The sequence below is a fragment of the Larus michahellis genome, chromosome W (genome assembly GCF_964199755.1).
Source record: "Larus michahellis chromosome W, bLarMic1.1, whole genome shotgun sequence".
Taxonomy (NCBI): domain Eukaryota; kingdom Metazoa; phylum Chordata; class Aves; order Charadriiformes; family Laridae; genus Larus; species Larus michahellis.
In genome coordinates, this window is record NC_133929.1 from 2,628,524 (window position 1) to 2,643,021 (window position 14,498).

A 14,498-nucleotide genomic window follows, 5' to 3' on the forward strand; every position below is an offset into this window, starting at 1 on the left:
TATCTTTCCTCTGCATTTTGTTTAAATCAGTTCATGATGTAAAGAAAGAAGTCCTTCAGGAAGAAGTACTTTTAAGAATTTGTAAGTTGTGGATTTCTGGCTAGATTGTAAAGTCCATGTCCTCTAATCTAGAGTGTGTCAAATAAAGAATATAAAATATTGGTAGGTATTAATATCTAATCTGTGCTTGCATTCCTGAAATTAATGCTTGTGGAGCTAAACTGATACTAGTGGTAACAGGAAACCTTAAAAGTATGTAGGAGACTTGATCTAGACAGAGCCTAAATTAAGATGAACACTGTGTTTTGTGGCTGTGTATGAAAAATAAAATAAAATAATACTGCATGTTAAGGGATGTTAAGAGTGGAGCTGCCTTCTTGTCGTAGTTTAGGCCAGGTTGGTCAATGACAAGATGACAAATGCTCTCCTCCAACTCTCACTCCAAGGAGAGGAAGAAGAGAGATAAAGAGAGATTTGAGTTTAGAAAAAACTAAACTACTTTAATGAAATATTAATAAGAAAAAGGAAATAATAAAACAGATACAATATATAGAAATATATAAAAAACCATATCAAGCTCCCAGGGAGATGTCACTGGCAGGCACTGGGAAAGTTCCAGGCTGGACTCAGGGACAAATGGGAACTGGATTCTGGATCTTGATTCAGGAATCCACACATCAGGATCAAAGGTGGACAAACTGACAGGATCCTCCTCAGACATCAGCCACTGAAGAAAGAAAACAAAGAAAAGCCAGCCTGATCCCTTTGCTCCCTCAGCTTTTATCCTGAGCATTGCAGATGGGAGGGAATGGAATACCCGATTGGTCAGCTTGGGTCACCTGACCTGTCCACTCCTCCCCACAGGTGCGACCCCTCCGCAGGGGAAACAACCAGGTCAGCTGACCCTGGTTGCCACAGCAACAAGTGTGAGCAAGAGCCTCTCTCCCTGAACAGAAAGTGGGCTCTGCTCCACCCCGAACCAGGACGTATAGAAAACTGCTTGTACTCTTGAATGCACAAAATAGCCATGAATATATAGCCTCTGCACATTCCAGATGCCAAGCAGTGTTCTTCACACTGCTTTTCACATCAACATGCAGAGCACTAAGAATTAGTTAGAAGGGGTTATTTTGTTTATATTGATATGAATACTGTAGCCAAAATGCTCCGCATATGGAGTTCACTGGAGTAGTTGCTCTTAACCTAAAACTGTCAATGCAAAGCTAATTGACTCTGCATGTGGAAACATTCAAGGTCAACTTGGACAGGGCTCTGATCAACCTGATCTAGTGAAAGATGTCTCTGCTCATTGCAGGGGGGTTGGACTAGATGACCTTTAAAGGTCCCTTCCAACCCAAACTATTCTGTGATTCTATGTGGGAAGGAATGAATCTCATCCTCAGTTACATGTGCACAATCACATACTTCAGAGGAGAATTCGCCCCACTATGTGTTCTTAATCGAAGCGGAATATTTTGCAGTCTTCTAAGGTTTTTCTAAGTAAACCTGTCATACTAGGTACATGAAAAATGCTGCTTTACTGTTCTACAAAGGCTGGTGTATTTTCAGACATGACTGTATACATTTGCATAAAATCAAATCTGCTGACTGTAGCTGTATGTAGGCTAACAAAAATGAATGCTCCAGCTGTTGCAGTGACCTATGAGCCCAAATTTCATTCCTAAATCTTTCTGTACTTAAAATTTAATTTAGCTACCTGCATGCTCTGCCAATTAATTCCTTTTTTATTTATCTATTTATTCCTGCAAGTAACTCCCAAATCAAAGATTAGCTGACACATTTTAATGGAGTTTATCCATAGCTTTAAATATCATGTGAAAGTCCCTCAATTGGAAATTATTACTAAGAAAGCTCTCTTATGTAAGGAAGTGTTAAAGTCAGTTCTTCGCCAGCCAAGGAGGGAGACGAGGATACTTAGTATAGAATAACTAAGGGAATTTATTATCTCATATTAGCTACATGCAAAGCGGTGCCCCAGCCTAATGCATGGAGGACTCTGAGAAAGAAAAGCAATGAAGATTTATTTTCTCCAAATAATAGGTATTATACATTAATAGAAAAGAGAAAAGAGAAGAGAAGAGAAGAGAAGAGAAGAGAAGAGAAGAGAAGAGAAGAGAAGAGAAGAGAAGAGAAGAGAAGAGAAGAGAAGTGCGGGTAAAGCCACTAAATAGCTCACTGAATTATTTATGTTAGAAAGGAAAGCACTTGTGATTTTCTTTTGAGTGCTCTACTTTTAGAATTAGACTACTTATACAACCAGCTCTGTCTAAGCAGTAATGTACTGATTAATTTCAGAGAGACTTATAGGACTGGAGGCTAGCAAATGTGATGCCCATCTACAAGAAGGGCCAGAAGGAGGATCCAGGGAACTACAGGCCTGTCAGTCTGACCTTGGTGCGTGGGAATGTTACGGAACAGATCATCTGGAGTGCCATTATGTGGCACATGAAGGACAACCAGGTGATCAGCATGGGTTTATGATAGGCAGGTCCTGCTTGACTAACCTGATCTCCTTCTATGACAAGATGACCCGCTTAGTCGATGAAGGAAAGGCCGTGGATATTGTCTTCCTAGGCTTTAGTAAAGCTTTTGACATTGTTTCCCACAGCATTCTCCTGGAGAAATTGGCTGCTCATGGCTTGGATGGGCATTTACTTCGCTGTGTAAAAAACTGGATAGGTGGCCAGGCGCAAAGAGTTGTGGTGAATGGAGTTAAATCCATTTGGCAGCCAGTCACAAGTGGTGTTCCCCAGGGCTCGGTATTGGGGCCGATTCTCTTTAATATCTTTATCAATGACCTAGACGAGGGGATTGAGTGCACCCTCAGTAAGTTTGCAGACACCAAGTTGGGTTGGAGTGTTGATCTGCTTGAGGGTAGGAAGGCTTTGCAGAGGGATCTGGACAGGCTGGATCGATGGGCTGAGGCCAATGGCTTGAGGTTCAACAAGGCCAAGTGCCGGGTCCTGCACTTGGGTCACAACAACCCCATGCAGCGCTACAGGCTTGGGGAAGAGTGGCTGGAGAGCTGCCCGGTGGAAAAAGACATGGGGGTGTTGATCAATAGCCATCTGAATATGAGCCAGCAGTGTGCCCAGGTGACCAAGAAGGCCAATAGCATCCTGGCTTGTACCAGAAATAGTGTGGCCAGCAGGACTAGGGGAGTGATCGTCCCTCTTTACTCAGCACTGGTGAGGCTGCACCTCACCAGTACTGTGTTCAGTTTTGGGCCCCTCACTACAGGAGAGAGACTGAGGTACTGGAGCTTGTCCAGAGAAGGGCAACAAAACTGGTGAGGGCTCTGGAGCACAAGCGTTACGAGGAGCGGCTGAGGGAGCTGGGGTTGTTTAGCCTGGAGAAAAGGAGGCTGAGGGGAGACCTTATTGCTCTCCAGAACTACCTGAAAGGAGGGTGTAGAGAAGTGAGGCTCGGTCTCTTCTCCCAAGTAACAAGTGATAGGATGAGAGGAAATGGCCTTAAGTGGCACCAGGGGAGATTTAGATTGGATATTAGGAAAAATTTCTTCACAGAAAGGTTTCCCAAGCATTGGAACAGGCTGCCCAGGGAAGTGGTTGAGTCGCCATCCCTGGAGGTATTTACAAGATGTGTAGATGTAGTGCTGAGGAACATGGTTTAGTGGTAACTTGGCAATGCTATGTTAACGGTTGGACTAGATGATCATAAAGGTCTCTTCCAACCAAAATGATTCTATGATTATTGTGTAAAAATATAAAACTAAGGCATTCCATTCACAAAGAAATATACTTAAGATGGCATATAAAAAAGAAAATGCCGTAAGGGCAACAAAGATGATTGAGGGCTTGGAGCATCTCCCTTATGAGGAAAGGCTGAGAGAGCTGGGACTCTTTAGCCTGGAGAAGAGAAGGCCGAGGGGAGACCTTATTAATGTTTACAAGTATCTAAAGGGTGGGTTTAAGGAGGATGGAGCCAGACTCTTTTCAGTGGTTCCCAGTAACAGGACAAGGGGTAACGGGCACAAGCTGGAACATAGGAAGTTCCGATCAAATATGAGAAAAAACTTCTTTACGGTGAGGGTGACAGAGCACTGGAACAGGCTGCCCAGGGAGGTTGTGGAGTCCCCTTCTCTGGAGACTTTCAAGACCCGTCTGGATGCAGTCCTGAGTAATGTGCTCTGGGCAATCCTGCTTTAGCAGGGCAGTTGGACTAGATGATCTCTAGAGGTCCCTTCCAACTCTGAAAAATTCTGTGATTCCGATTCCGTGAAGGTTCTCCACAGTATTTTCTCTGAAATTTTCAACTAAGGGAAGGAACTGTAGCCCTGTGCAGAGTGAATGGGATGAGGCCTATGAATTCAGCAGATCCTTCAAACCGGTGAAAGACAAAAGGTGCTGAAATAAATTCACTGGCTGTAGAGTTTTATACAAGTATAATAATACAACTGACTTAGACGTCATGCTGGCAAAACCTTTCCTAATGTTGTGATAAACAGTGCACAAGCCCATTTGGAAAACAAAATGGAAACTGAGGATGTAAGTGAATGCTGATAAATTGGCAATTTTTTGCAGAATTCTGTGGAAATCTTCAAGGAAAGTATGCTATGAAGATGTCCTGGTTAGTTAACACCAGGGGATCCATCAATCGAGCTGGTCCTGCTCAGTCAGACCTTTTACATAATGTAGAAGGGGATAAAGGAGGGGGAAGGAATATGTTAGGGAAAACTGGGTTTTTCCTGCCTCAGGCAAAGGCAAACCCATTCGTGGGACTGTTTTTGCTCAAGGACCTGGATGTACTTGGTGGGTGATGCTGGAGAATGGAGAAGCTCAATGTGTGCCTCAAGGAAATCTAACCCTTGGTGAGAATATTCAGTTCTGAGCTATATGATGTCAATTGTTATATGATACTAACAGTGTTCTATAAGTGTTTTTCAGGATAACATAGTGGTGATGAAACCTGAGATAGCTTCATCAAGTGGTGTCCAGCCAACTCTTCAGGATGGACATGCTACCTGTGGACATGGACCACAATGAATTTCATATCATCTTTTCTGCCCTGAGAGTCTGCTATGATAGAGGAAAACTTGCAATTATGAACTAAATGAACTTAATGAACTTTGGTGTATAAAGATAAATCATAAGTGAGAGATCTGTGTATCTATATATGCATATATTTGATGGATAAGAAGTGACAGTAATCTGAGAATGACACAAATGGTATGGAATAAGGGGTGGAATGTCCTGGTTTGAGGTAAAACAGAACCAATTTTCTGTTTTGCAATTTTACTTTTTAGCTGGGCCTCTTCTAACTGACTAAAGTCTGAAATTAACAGCATATTGTTCAGAAACTGTTCACTCTCAGAGTGATAAGACCTGATTATCCCAAGGAATGGTACACAGAGAGGCTCTTGCTTAGACTTATTGTTATAGCAACCAAGGTCAGCTCACTTTGTTATTTTCCCCGTTAGAGGGTCAGAAGTGGAGAAGCCTAGAGGGGTCACACCTATAGGGAGAAGTGGACAGGACAGGTGACCCAAGACTCTGTCTGTCTGCCTTTGATCCTGATCCATGCATTCCTGAATCCAGATCCGGAATCCAGTTCCCATCCGTCACTGAGTCCAGTCTGGGATTTTCCCTGTGCCTCCTGGTGACATGATTGTCATCCCGGGAGCTCAATACTGGTTTTGTATATATATTTCACTATTTTCTTTTTATTTTATTATTAATATTTCATTAAAGTATTTTAGTTTCTTCTAAACCCATAAGTCTCTCTCTCTCCTCTCCTTGAAGAGAGAGGTGGGGGAGAGCATCTGTCGTTCATCTCAGTGGCCAATCCGGTCCTAAACACAACAGATTTATTTGTGCCCAACATGGGGCTCGAGCGGGGCTCATCAGAGCTCTGATAGATTGCCTGAATAGTTTGAATTCCAGCTTGCTCAGGGATCACACGCTCATGCTCACATCATGTCGTTCTTAAGCAAAATGTTATATCGTGCCTTTAGAGAGCTTTGTTTGAAGTTAATTGATGCAAAGCTGCTTAACCTGCCGAATATGTTGCATGGTTTGTTTGCTCTTTGTGTTTGTATGTGATGTTTTAAATGTGCTATTTTGGTGTGGATTGGCATTCAGATGTATAATATGATTACCCAGATAACGGTTCTACCTGCATCTCTCAGGTATCATGTGATGGATTCTATTACTAATTACGCTTTCAGTTTTACCTGGGGAAGTGTCGTGGTTTAGCCTCAGGCGGCAACAAAGAACCACGTGCCGCTCGCTCGGGCCTTTCCAATACGGGAAGAATCGGAAGAAAAAGGCAAGACTCGTGGGTTGAGACAAAGGCAGTTTAACAGAACAGCAGAGGGAACAAGCAAACAACAACAATAACACGGACAGAGGAATATACAAACACGATTACGGAACCGCCGCTCCCCGCCGCTCCCCGACCGGACCCGGGACGCCCCAGCCCGCTCCAAGCGGCGACTTCCTGCCCCCTCCCCCGGCAGCTCAGGGTGGGCATGGCTCACATGGCATGGAATACCAGGAAGAATTAACCCTATCCCCGCCGGAACCAGGACAGGAAGGTTTACTTTGCCCTTTAATGCTTATGCCAAAGTGACACGATCAGAGCTAGGGGATGGAAACCTTTCGGCTGTTTCAAAAAGGAGTGTTATTTTCATAAAATCATAGAATCACAGAATGGATCGGGATAAAAGGGACCTTAAAGATCATCTAGTTCCAACCCCCCTGCCATGGGCAGGGACATCTTCCACTAGACCAGGCCGCTCAAAGCCCCATCCAGCCTGGTCTTGAACACTTCCAGGGATGGGGCATCCACAACTTCCCTGGGCAACCTGTGCCAGTGCCTTACCACCCTCACAGGAAATAATTTCTTCCTAATATCTCATCTAAATCTCCCCTCTTTCAGTTTAAAAACATTACCCCTCGTCCTATCATTACACTCCCTGATAAAGAGTCCCTCCCCATCTCTCCTGTAGGCCCCCTTTAGGTACTGGAAGGCCTCTATAAGGTCTCCCCGGAGCCTTCTCTTCTCCAGGCTGAACAACCCCAACTCTCTCAGCCCGTCCTCATAGCAGAGGGGCTCCAGCCCTCTCATCATCTTTGTGGCCCTCCTCTGGATCCATTCCAACAGGTCCATGTCCCTCCTGTGCTGAGGACTCCAGAGCTGGGCGCAGTACTCCAGGTGGGGTCTCATGAGAGAGGAGTAGAGGGGGAGAATCACCTCCCTTGCCCTGCTGGCCATGCTTCTTTTGATGCAGCCCAGGATGCTGTTGGCTTTCTGGGCTGCGAGCGCACGTTGCCTGCTCATGTTGAGCTTCTCGTCCAACAGCACCCCAGGTCCTTCTCCTCAGGGCTGCTCTCAAGCCATTCTCTGCCCAGCCTGTATTGGTGCCTGGGATTGCCATGACCCAGGTGCAGGACCTTGCACTTGGCCTGGCTGAACTTCATGAGGTTCGCACAGACCCACCTCTCAAGCCTGTCCAGGTCCCTCTGGGTGGCATCCCTTCCCTCCAGCATGTCGACTGTGCCACACAGCTTGGTGTCATCAGAAAACCTGTTGAGGGTGCACTCAATCCCACTGTCCGTGTCCCTGACAAACATGTTAAACAGCACCGGTCCCAGTACTGACCCCTGAGGAACGCCAGTCGTCACTGGTTCCCACTTGGACATTGAGCCATTGACTGCAACCCTTTGAGTGCGGCCATCTAGCCAGTTCCTTATCCACCAAGTGCTCCATCCATCAAATCCATGCCTTTCCAATTTAGAGACCAGGATGTCGTGCGGGACAGTGTCAAATGCTTTGCATAAGTCCAGGTAGATGACGTCGGTTGCTCTCCCCTTATCCACCAATGCTGTGGCAACATCATAGAAGGCCACCAAATTTGTCAGGCACGATTTGCCCTTGGTGTAGCCATGTTGGCTGTCACCAATCACCTCCTTATTTTCCATGTGCCTTAGCAGAGATTCCAGGAGGATCTGCTCCATGATCTTGCCAGGCACAGAGGTGACACTGACCGGCCTGTAGTTCCCTGGGTCTTCCTTTTTTCCCTTTTTGAAAATGGGGGTTATGTTTCCCCTTTTCCAGTCGGCGGGAACTTCACCAGACTGCCACGACTTCTCAAAGATAATGGAAAGCGGCTTAGCGACTTCATCCGCCAGCTCCCTCAGGACCTGTGGATGGGTTTCATCCGGTCCCATGGACTTATGCACCTTCAGGTTCCTCAGGTGGTCTCGAACCTGATCTTCCCCTACAGTGGGCGGTTCTTCTTTCTCATAGCCCCTGCCTTTGCATTCTGCAATTTGGGCAGTGTGGTTGGAGCCCTTGCTGGTGAAGACCAAGGCGAAAAAGTCATTTAATACCTCAGCCTTCTCCATATCCTGGGTGACCAGGTCTCCCGTTTCCTTCCGGAGAGGGCCCACATCTTCCCTAGTCTTGCCTTTATCCCTCATGTACTTATATAAGTTTTTCTTGTTATCCTTGATGTCCCTAGCCAGATTTAATTCTGTGTGGGCTTTAGCTTGCCTAATCTGGTTCCTGGCCACTCGGACAGTTTCTCTGTATTCCTCCCAGGCTACCTGTCCTTGCTTCCACCCTCTGCAGGCCTCCTTTTTGCTTTTGAGCTTGTCCAGGAGCTCCTTGATCATCCATGCAGGCCTCCTGGCGCTTTTGCCTGACTTCCTCTTTTTTGGGATGCATTGCTCCTGAGCTTGGAGGAGGTGATCCTTGAATACTAACCAGCTTTCTTGGGCCCCTCTCCCCTCCAGTGCTTTTTCCCATGGTACCCTGCCAAGCAGGTCCCTCAAGAGGCCAAAGTCTGCTCTCCTGAAGTCCAGGGTAGTGAGCTTGCTGCGTACCCTCCTCGCTGCCCTAAGGATCTTGAATTCTACCATTTCATGATCACTGCAGCCGAGGCTGCCCTTGAGCTTGACATTCCCCACCAGCCCCTCCTTGTTGGTAAGGACAAGGTCCAGCATAGTTCCTCTCCTCGTTGGCTCCTCTACCATTTGAAGAAGAAAGTTGTCATCGACGCATTCCAAGAACTTCCTGGATTTCTTGTGTGTTGTCCTTCCAACAGATATCGGGGTGGTTGAAGTCCCCCATGAGGACCAGGGTCTGTGAACGCGATGCTGCTCCTATCTGTCTATGGAGGGCCTCGTCCGCTCTGTTGTCCTGGTCAGGTGGCCTGTAGCAGACCCCTGCTGTAATGTCACCTGCCCCTGTGGTCCCTTTAATCTTGACCCATAAGCTCTCCATTGGGTCTTCATCCATCCCCAGGTGGAGCTCCATGCACTCCAGCTGGTCATTGACATAGAGGGGAACACCCCCTCCTCGTCTCCCCTGCCTGTCCTTCCTGAAGAGTCTGTATCCCTCCATTCCAACACTCCAATCATAAGAGCCATTCCACCACATCTCTGTGATGCCAATAAGAGGCGTGTGCACATCTCTAACTCCTCTTGCTTGTTTCCCATGCTACGTGCATTTGCATAAAGGCACCTCAGCTGGGTGCCTGATGAAGATGACTCACTGGCTGGAGCGGCTGCATTTCCTTCATGCTGCTCTTCAGCTGGTCTTCCTTGGGGGTGTTTTATCTGTGACTCCCCCATTCCTATTGCCTCAGGAGCCCATGGCTCATGCCCATAAGACTTCGAGTGTGCTGCAGTGTACCCAGCCTTCGCTAGTGACCCATCCCTCAGACCTTGGAGCGTCATCCCTTGGCTTGTCACGAGCAAGCCGGGTAATATCCCCCTCCCCCAACAAGCCTAGCTTAAAGCTCAGTCAATGAGCCCCGCTAACTCATGAACAAACACCCTCTTCCCCCTTTCAGAAAGATGAGCCCCATCCGATGCCAACAAGCCTGGTGCCGTGTAGGCCATCGCATTGTCGAAAAACCCAAAACTGTGGTGGTGACACCAGCCACGGAGCCATGTATTGACAGACTGCACGCATCTGTTTCTTTCAGATTTCCTGCCTGTAACTGGGAGAACAGCAGAAAAGATAACCTGCACCCCAGACTCCCTTATTAACCTTCCCAAGGCCCTGAAGTCTCTTTTTATTGTTCTTGGGCTATGTGTTGCCACCTCATCACCACCCATGTGAAAGAGCAACAGTGGGTAGTAGTCCAAGGGCTGAACCAGGCTGGGAAGTTTCTTGGTGATGTTCCTGACCCAGGCCCCAGGGAGGCAGCATAGTTCCCTAAGAAGAAGGTCTGCCTGGCATATTGGACCCTCTGTTCCCCTCAGAAGGGAGTCACTACTACTATAACCCGCCTCTTCTTCCTTGTGGAGGCAGTTTTTAAACACGGGGTAGGCCTTACTGGTCCTGGCAACTCTTCTGCTGTAGCCAAACCATCTTCCATTGCCATCCATGGGATAATATGAGATTCATTTTTATGTACTTAATATAATGAGATATATTTAATGTGTGATGGGTTAACCTTGGCTGGATGGCAGGTGCCCACCAAACCGCACTATCACTCCCCCTTCTCAAGAGGACAGGGGAGAGAAAATATAAGAAAGGGCTTGTGGGTCAAGATCAAGACAGGGAGATGACTCAGCAATTACCATCACAGGCAAAACAGATTTGACTTGGGGAAATTAATTCAATTTATTACCAATCAAATCAGAGTAGGATAATGAAAAATAAGAACAAATCTTTAAACGCCTTCCCCCCACCCCTCCCTTCCCGGGCTCAACTTCACTCCCAAATTCTCTACCTCTTCCCCCCAAGACACACAGGGGGATGGAGAATGGGGGTTGTGGTCAGCTCATCACACATTGTCTCTGCTGCTCCTTCTTCCTCACACACCTCTTCTGCTCCAGCATGGGGTCCCTACCATGGGAGACAGTTCTTCACAAACTTCTCCAATGTGGCTCCTTCCCATGGGATGCAGTTCTTCATGAACTGCTTCAGCATGGTTCCTTTCCATGCCATGCAGTCCTTCAGGAACAGACTGCTCCAGCGTGGGTCACGCACAGGGCTGCAGGTCCTGCCAGAAAACCTGCTCCAGTGTGGGATCCTCCACAGGCTGCAGATTCCTTCAGGGCACATACACCTGCTCTGGTGTGGGGGCCTCCACGGGCTGCAGCGTGGATATTTGTTCCACCGTTAACCTCCATGGGCTGCAGGGGGACAACCTGCATCACCATGGTCTTCACCATAGACTGCAGGGGAATCTCTGCTCTGGCACCTGGAGCACCTCCTCTCCCTCCTTCTTCACTGACCTTGGTGTCTGTAGAGTTGTTGCTCTCACATAGTCTCACTCTTGTCTTCTGCCTGCAGTTGTGCAGCATTTTTTTCCCCTTCTTAAATATGTTATCACAGAGGTGCTACTACCATCGCTGATTGGCTCAGCATTGGCCAACAGCAGGTTCATCTTGGAGCTGGCTGGGATTGGCTCTATTGGACATGGGGTAGCTTCCGGCATCTTCTCACAGAAGCTACACCTGTAGTTCCCCCCCCGCTTCCAAAACCTTGACACGGAAACCCAATACATAATGAAATACAAGAGTTAACATATAAACAAATAAAATATATAAACAATCCTGAAGCAATAATTTAATGTGTCCCTTTGATCATCTAACCTTCCTCCTACCTATTGATCCATCTCCTTGAGGATTTGTTGAAAAAAATAAAGCTCCCACCATTTAAAAACAAATACCAGAAAATTATTCCCTTGCCCCCAGATGTGAATAGCATCTAGATATTCCAATTCATATGCCCCAAAAACAGAGAAGAAATTTCCTCTGTGGTTTGTAAATTTTCTATATATCTAAATATATAATGATTTTAGTATCTGCCACCTTAATGCTGAGAGGCTGAAAAAAGGAGTTTTATTTCTGTTTAAAAAGGAGTTCTCTAAATGGATCCATCACATGCTTCTATCTTTGAAAACACCCATTGTAAGACTTCCCAGACATCAAATATTTGTATCCAGAGAAGTTATGTTTGGTACTTTTTGAGGTTTTCATTACTCTGGCTAATTGTGCTGCCTTCCATGGCAGCCCTGCACTATCCATCTCATCTGCTGGAGGGCTGGATATGACCTTGCTAGTAAAACGGCTTCATATCATGCCTGAGGGATGCTCTGTCTTATTCTCCAGAAACAGATTGTCCTCTTTGGGAAAGTGTTTGTACAGCATTTAAAAAGTGAGAATGACAGTCCCTGCTAATGCTGTGATTCTTATAAATGAAAATTAGTATAATGTTTTGTGTGAGATTGTGGGTAGATGTATGTTTCTTATTGTGAATAAGTATATTTCAATATAGATATATAATGGTTGTCTAGCTGTCTATCATCCTGTTTCAGTGTTTCTATTTCTCTCTTTCTCTGCTGGAGTGTAATTTCACCTCTCTGCTTACGCTATTACAGTCTCAATTTTATGTCTGTTATCTAAAAATGCTTGAATTAGACTATTTGACATTTCCTTGTGCTAATGTGCTCTCATCCAGAGAGAATCCTGTTTTGGAAAGAACATTAATATTTTATAAAGTAGAAGAACAGAACAGGTGTGACAGGCAAATACAGTAAATAGCAAGTAGCATTGTCGTGGTTTAGCCTCAGACGGCAACAAAGAACCACGTGCCGCTCGCTCGCGCCTTCCCGATACAGGAAGAATCAGAAGAAAAAGGCAAGACTCATGGGTTGAGACAAAGGCAGTTTAACAGAACAGCAAAGGGAACAGGCAAACAACAACAATAACACGGATAGGGGAATATACGAACACGATTACGGAACCGCCGCTCCCCACCGCTCCCCGACCGGACCCGGGACGCCCCAGCCCGCTCCAAGCGGCGACTTCCTGCCCCCTCCCCCGGCAGCTCAGGGTGGGCATGGCTCACATGGCATGGAATACCAGGAAAAATTAACCCTATCCCCGCCGGAACCAGGACAAGCATTCTTCAGGATAAACTTTAATCTGGCTAGTCTTCCATGATGTGTGAATAAACAGAGTTATCATGATTAATGGTAACTAATTGTACTGTTGTTATTGCTTTTGTTTTATTTTGCCCTAGGCTCTGTGAAAGATGTCATGTAAAGATTTTACACCTACCCAAGAAGCTTACAGGCTACAATGGACTTACTTTGGATTTACAGCATTTAGCCTAATGCAGACACATCCAGGAAGTAAGGTTTCAGCCATGCCTGCCAGCCTCCTCAGAAATAAAATAGACCTTTGAGATAATTCTAGAATAATCCAGAAAGGAGATGTTCTGCAGTAAAACACTGTAAGCATAGCAGAAAAACCCCATAGTGTATAGGTGTGATATTGGTAAATGAAACTACAGTATTTTAACACTGTTACCTGCACACCTTTCTTCCCCTTTGCCTGGTGTTATCACATCATGTAGTACATACTGTTTTAAATTAACTTGTAAACCCTGCAGAGACAGGGAATCTCTCTGCCTTTGTGCTTGTGCTGCATGTGGCATCAGGGAGTTCCAGTCCTTCTAAGACTCTCCAAGCATCAAGTGTAATACAATGAGAGCTTCCTGCATGTAACTGAGAGTGGGATTGTGTCCAACTGTGACTTCATTGTTCACAAATTTAGAGTTCCTAGAAAGGGAATTTTATTGGTTTAAAAAGCAAAATTCAAGTAATGGATCACACTTACAGGATACACAATATGCACAGAAATCAGAGCTACTGTCATATAGTGTTGTGGTTTAACACTGGCCAGCAGATAAGTCCCACACATCCTCTTGCTCACTGCCCCACAGTAGGATGGGGGAGAGAATCAGAGGGGTAAAAGTGTGAAAACTCATGTGTTGAGATAAAGACATTTTAATAGGTAAAGCAAAAGTCGTGTGTACAAGCAAAGCAAAATAAGGAATTCATTCAGTACTTCCCATTGGCAGGCAGGTGTTCAGCCATCTCCAGGAAAGCAGGGCTCCATCACACGTAATGGTTACTTGGGAAGACAAATGCCCTAACTTCAAACACCCCCCCCCTTCCTCCTCCTTCCCCCAGCTTTTATTGGTGAGCATGATGTCATACGATATGGAATATCCCTTTGGTCAGTTGGGGTCAGCTGTCCCAGCTGTGTCCCCTCCCAACTTCTTGTGCACCCCCAGCCTACTTGCTGGCAGGGCTGTGTGATAAACAGAAAAGGCCTTGATGCTGTGTAAGCACTGCTCAGTAATAACTAAAACATCCCTGTGTTATCACCCCTGTTTTCAGCACAAATCCAAAGCATAGCCCGTTGCATTAGGGATAACAGAGGATGGTCCAAGTGAGACACGATGGAAAATTACTAGTTGAAGCAAACCCAGTATACGTGCCGAGAAAAAGGACCTCAGTACTGTTGCTGCAAAAACTATGCGCATATCCATGAGAACCTGACCTTTGAAGAAGAAGATGACAAGAAGGGAGTGCAACAATGTAGTCAGGTATCAGACAGCTGCTGTTAGCAAAGCCCAATCATGAGTCTGGTGAGGCTCACTGCATGTGCTGGCCACGCGTGCAGCGACTCTGGCCTGTACTT